Consider the following 5,651-nt stretch of genomic DNA (forward strand, 5'->3'; position numbering starts at 1 on the left):
CCTGTCCTCCCCTCGCCAGGCCCAGCACCGCGCCAGCCATGTTAGCGGTGGCAGAGGCGGCGGTGCCCAGCGGGCAGGCGACGATCTGGGGGCGGCCGGCCCGCCCCCCCCACCCTGGACTGCCGTGCGCTCCCGAGACGGCCATGTTAATGCAGAAGCAGCAGTGCAGCCCGCGGGCCCGCACAGCGCCTGGCCGAGCCCGGCTGCGAAGTTTGCTCGCGCCGCAGCCCCCAGCGGCCACCAGCTGCCCGCCCCCCGCGGCGTCCGTCCCGGGCCAGGGAGCACCCGGCTCCCTTCCCAATGCCGCCGCTGGGTGCCGGGACTCGCACCGCCCGAACCCGCAGCCCCCAAGCCACCGCCACAGCTGCCCCAACATCTGGCCTTAGGGGGCCTGAGCCCCGAGGCAAGGACCCAGGGGGCGGCGGCCGAAGGCGGCTCCGCGAAGGGAGCCCAGACCCGACAGCCAGGAGCTAAGGATGAAGAATTGAAAAGTTGAAACACCTGAATTGTTTCTTCCTTCCCTGCCACACAGGTAGAGAGAAGGTGGAGGGGGCGGGAAAGGCGCCGGGAGGAGAAGGAGGAGATGCCGGCGGCGGAGCGCGCTGGCGCTGGCGCGGTCTGGAAAGTTGTGCGGGCGCTGCGGCGGCAGCGGCGGTGGTGGTGGCAGGCGCGGGCGGCGGCAACGTACCTGTATTGTTCGCTAGTCTGGGCAGCGCAGGGCACGACGCGCGGCTCAGCGCTCCCCAGCCTCGCGCTAGCTGCCTCCACGAGAGCCGCCTGATTGGCCAGCGGGCTCCGCCGTTTAAAACAGCCTCCTCGCCCGGCCATTGGCTGCGGGCCTCATGCATATTAAACAGGCACGGGCGCCCATTGGGCGCGGCCACGGAGATCATTCATTCAAACAGAACAACCCGCCGGCGCTGGCTTTGGCTGCCGAGGCAAAACAGAGGAATAATAATATTCTGGCTTTCCCATCGCCCCCGCGCCGCGTCCCCTCTACTAACCGAGCTAGAATCTCAAAAGACTTTAGAGAGGTGGCCCCGCCATTCCCCGAGGCCTCGGCCTCTGGCGTGGGAAGATAAGGTCGAGCCCCGCTGCACTGCCCTCTGCTCCCGCCTGGGCGCCCCCCGACCCTGGATCCCTGGCCCCCAGTCAGGCCCCCAGCCCCAGGAAACCTCCAGAGGTTGACCCGCAAGGGTCGACAGTTCTCCACCTTCTGCCCAGCTCCCTGCAGCTCGGCGGCAGAGGCCTTGCGGCAGCTCTCTCTTCGAGGCCAGTGGAAGGCAGGTCCTTAGAGTTTCAGCTCTGGGATCCTGCTACCCCGCCCAAAAGGGACCCAACTCCGCTCCTGGGGACCATACTCGACTAGGCTCTTTCCACTCATTGCCAGAAAGTCTGTCTGTGCCTACAATTGTGGAAACAGCAAGCTAGGTGGGCTAGAGGAGGAGAAGGCTGTTTTTTGGCAAAAGCAGAGAAATTGTGAGAAATTGTAGTTCTGTGGTCGGAGTTCTCTCTTCATTGCCTCAGTTCAGGCCTATATTCCTCCTGCTCCCCTAACATACACGCTAGTGAAGAATAAAAGTTCTTGGAATGGATAAACAGGATTTGACTTGACTTGGCCTCAGCTTTACCGCTCACTGGCTAAGTGGTATGGCCTTAAGCAAGTCACTTCTTTGTGGGGATTCCCCAATGGTTTTCAAACAGAGAGGGCAATGTCATCCCTACGAGAGGTTTGAAAATACCCCACGACTGGAAGTTGCTGGAATTTAGTAAGAGGAGGGGATGGCCAAGGATGTTAAATGCCCTGCATTGTGCAGGACAGTCACACACAAGGAAGAAATGTCCCATTCCAAATCCTAGTATCAGCCCTGCGGATAAATATCAGAGGACCTTCCCTCTTTGAGCTGCCTAGAAAGAACGGAAGAAAAAGGAAGGGTGAGGAAAAGGTGCACATTTTAAGGGCTGAAATTTGGAGAAAATGATGGAAGAGGCATCGTGAGTTCTATAAGTTCCCTTTCCAAAGCATTTTGAGCGGCCAAGATAGCCAGGTCTTTATAATTCCCAAATTTAGAAATGAGAACAGAAGATGAGTTTTCCAAATGCTGTTTCCAAAAACTGGCTAAGTTTGAGGTGTGTGAACTGACCTCACAAAGCACCTGCCTCCCCACCCCCACCCAGCTCTTGCCAACTCCTGTGAGCCTCCTTGAGCAAGCCTGAGCCCCTCCAACTGGTACTGCTAGGCTTCCATTATTAAGGATCTAACTTAGACCAAAAGCAAAGATAGCGCTGCTTTGACAAGAGCCAAGAGGTATCAAGTCACTTTCCTAGGTCTCCAATTTACAGATTCTTAGGAATGCAGACATCTTAAGGCCACTTCTCTAATCCTCTGCCTTGTTAGAGGTAGCTGAGTGGTTGCCTACCTTTTGCTTGTATACCTCCACTCACAGGGAGCTTTGTCACCTCTATTCTGGGCTGTTTATTACATCTCGGGTAATCTCTGAGCCTTGGGGTCACCATCCTACACACAATCTAATAGCTCACCCTTCAGAGATTTCCTGGCAGGCCAGGTCTCTTCTCCAGGCACACAGCTCCAGCTTCTCCTATGACGAGGTTCTCAGGATCTGACCTGCCCAGGCCACCCTTCCTCGCTTGTGTCTGTCCTTCCCAAAGTGGAACAGGGTCTCCACATGTGATCTGACCAGTACCTCCCCTCGGCCAGAGTGCCCTAGCTTCCATGTTGTCAGGAATTCCTAGGCCAGAGATGCAAGTTGAAGTCACAGGTGGGACAAGGGTCTCCTGATCCAACCACTCCCTGCCCAGCATCCTGGCCACACTGAGAAGCTGCACTCAGCAGGTGGGAGGCACCAAGGTATAGGAACCAGAGTGGTCAGCCTCAGGCACTACTCGGTGGGCCCTTGAGTGGATGGTGAGGGTCACACAAGCAGCACATGTGTATACGCTCGCACCCATGCACACACACAGCATTCCCAGAGGCAGCATCGTGAAGGCCAACCCAGAGAAATAAGAGTATCTCCCAGCCAGAAGAGACCTTACAGTAAGTGGTGTCCAGGCACTCCCCTCAAGATCCATTCTTCCTCACCCGCTGCCACAACTTTGCCCACGAGTCTCCTATTTCTGTGCACATACTTCGAATGATGAAAGGTTTGCGCTTCTTCAGAGGAAGAATATCTGTCTCTACTTCTGTAAAAGCTCCTACTTCCACCATGCTGAAGCACTAGGCCTGAAGCTTAAACCCGTGGTCACAGTCATAGAACGGAATTTCAGAGAACATAACTATGACATCACTCGGTGCGCATGTCAGGGATCCGAACATGGCTGACATGGCTCCCTGCTCCTGCCCCCACAAACGCACATATCACCCCCGAGTCTCCATCCCTTCCCCCACAAGCCTTGGTTGGGTGGCTCTTCAGCCTGATTTTCTTCTCAGCACAACCCTTCTGTGGCAGCATGCCTGAGTATAAGCTGTGGCCTAGCAAGTTCCTACCTCAGCAAAAACTCTCATAATTCAATTTCATGTACATGTATTGAATGCCTGCTAATAAATTAGAGAAGGGACGTGAGGTGAAATGGGGGGTGGGGCTGGAAGGCAGGGGCAACACAGTGGCTTTGGGCTCTGTCGCTGACTTCCTGGTGTGCCTTCTGCCATGTCACCTCACCTCTCCCAGCTTCAATGCCACCTGTCAAAGGTGATTCGACCCACTGTATTCACCCCAGGCACTGTTCCGTCTGAGTAAAAGTGGTCTGGGTGTTACCAGTGAAAGGCCACCCAAGGGAGGATTAAAAACCAGTCTGGAAAGTGAAAAATGTAACGGAAAATCTCTGGACCTCTGCCCTGGCCCTCCTTGGAAAATACTTTAACCACTTCAATTACCTGTGAGATGCAGAACCAGACCAAGTTCATCACATGGGAAGCTCGAATCAGAACCCTATAAGCTGCTTGGCTACCTGGAGAGGTTAGGAAAACACTGAAAGTAAGTAGGAAATAGGACAAAGTGTGTCAAATGTTATTTAAAGAGCTTTCCATTTCCTGTCAGTTCAAGAACCACCACCACCCCTGCAAAAAAATAAAATAAAATAAAAAATAAGGAGAATCCTCATTTGACAAAAATGAAGTCCTGGTCCCCTACACACACCCACTCTCCCCCACACACACGCACACACCACTGCCACCCCAGATCTTCACTTGTGTGCCCAGGGCGTAAAGGTGACATCCCTGGAACCCAAGCCCCAGCCTTCTAGAAGAATCAATGGTAATGCAGCCGGGTGGGGCTAGCTTGTTGAGTCATTTAACATATGTTAAGGGCGCCTGCTGTGAAGATCCACAATGAAGCTTATCCTTTCAGTAGGGGTCTAAGAGCCTCTGTAAATTCAGATATTCACAGATAGGAAGTCTTTAACTTCGGGCTTGTAGGCTTTCCCAGGGTCCTTACCCCACCCTTCTCACCTCCAGGTGACCTATTATTCTAGGCCTGGAGCCTCCCTTCTTTCCTCTCCCTCTGCTCTTGGGTGGAAATTACTTCCCAAAGAAATTACTTTTTTCTCATAGGAAAGAAGTGTTTTTGGAGGTAGTAGGTAGGCCTCTGCACCATTATGATAGGTTTATAGACCCACACATTGGGGGAAGAACCATCAGGACCTCCAGCCCAGCCTCCTCCCGACACAGGAGTCAGTGGCTGAGCCAGGCCTGGCAGCCTGATCTCTTGACCCTTAGTGTCACATTTGTCCTACCCTTAATAGCTCAGCTCCACTGTGGGTACAAAGGCCATTGGTGAGCTGGCAGGAGCAGTCAGCGCCCTGGAGTTCCAGATTCAGAAGAGCCGCACGCAAGAGAGGCCGGTGGGGAACCGACCTCTGCTGGGCTTCTCCCACCCTCACGGTCACAGGTCAGGCCAAGGGGGGCCTCCTTGGACAGGGCAGCCCAGAGCCCCGATGGCACCTTGAACCTGGGGCCCCATGGCCATGTGCTTGTCACTAGTGGGGCGGCCAGGGTCTCGCCTTCTTCACAGAGAACTGAGGCTGGGCCCACGCCCCCCATTCACTCACATACAGGGCTCAGCCGCTCCCAGCCTTCCACCCCCCGCCCCCCGGAGGCTCTGGCCTGGGGTAGGGGACAGCACAACCTCTCCCGAGGCCTCTGGGGCAGCATTAGCACCACAAGGCCCTCGGGGGGAGTCTTTCATTTTGACTGAGAGTGGGAAGTGGGCCAGCAACCAAAGGGCTTCCTATGAGTTGCTCCCCACCTGGCTGACGCTGATGGTAGGAACACAGTCTTAACCTACACCAGGTGATCCGGGGACAACCACCCCCCAGGCAGGTCAAGACCTGTGGGGGAAAAGGAGATGAAATGTAGGTCCCTGCCTTCTCAGGCACCTACCTGGTCCTGGGAGAAGGCTCGGGTGGGGGAGGGGAAAGGAGAGGAGAAGAGGGGACACTGCAGTGGGGTCGCCTTCACTGCCCTTCACCCCATTCCGGGGACAGCCCTGCCCTGTCAGGCCTTGAAGAAATGAGTCAGACAAAAGGACAAGAACCATATGATTTTACTCCTATGTGGGATATAAAACACACACATGAATAAAAAAAACTCATACAGACAATAGTGTGGTGCTTACCAGAGGGGAAGGCGGATGGAG

At 55.2% G+C, this 5,651-nt stretch overlaps 1 protein-coding gene across 2 annotated transcripts in view; it reads right to left on the minus strand.

Annotated features, from left to right (window-relative positions):
* Positions 1-805, minus strand: part of HMGB3 (high mobility group box 3) — a 4,967-nt gene extending 4,162 nt beyond the window's left edge. The window contains exon 1 of one of the 2 annotated variants that reach the window (XM_011383595.2): positions 689-805. The gene's annotated coding sequence lies outside the window, so the exon portion shown is untranslated. Of the gene's footprint in view, positions 1-501 lie in introns of both variants that reach the window. The other variant, XM_011383594.2, reaches the window with a different exon arrangement.
* Between the last annotated feature and the right edge of the window lie 4,846 nt (positions 806-5,651).

The sequence above is a fragment of the Pteropus vampyrus genome, unplaced genomic scaffold, assembly GCF_000151845.1.
Source record: "Pteropus vampyrus isolate Shadow unplaced genomic scaffold, Pvam_2.0 Scaffold529, whole genome shotgun sequence".
In the NCBI taxonomy this organism is placed as follows: Eukaryota; Metazoa; Chordata; class Mammalia; order Chiroptera; family Pteropodidae; genus Pteropus; species Pteropus vampyrus.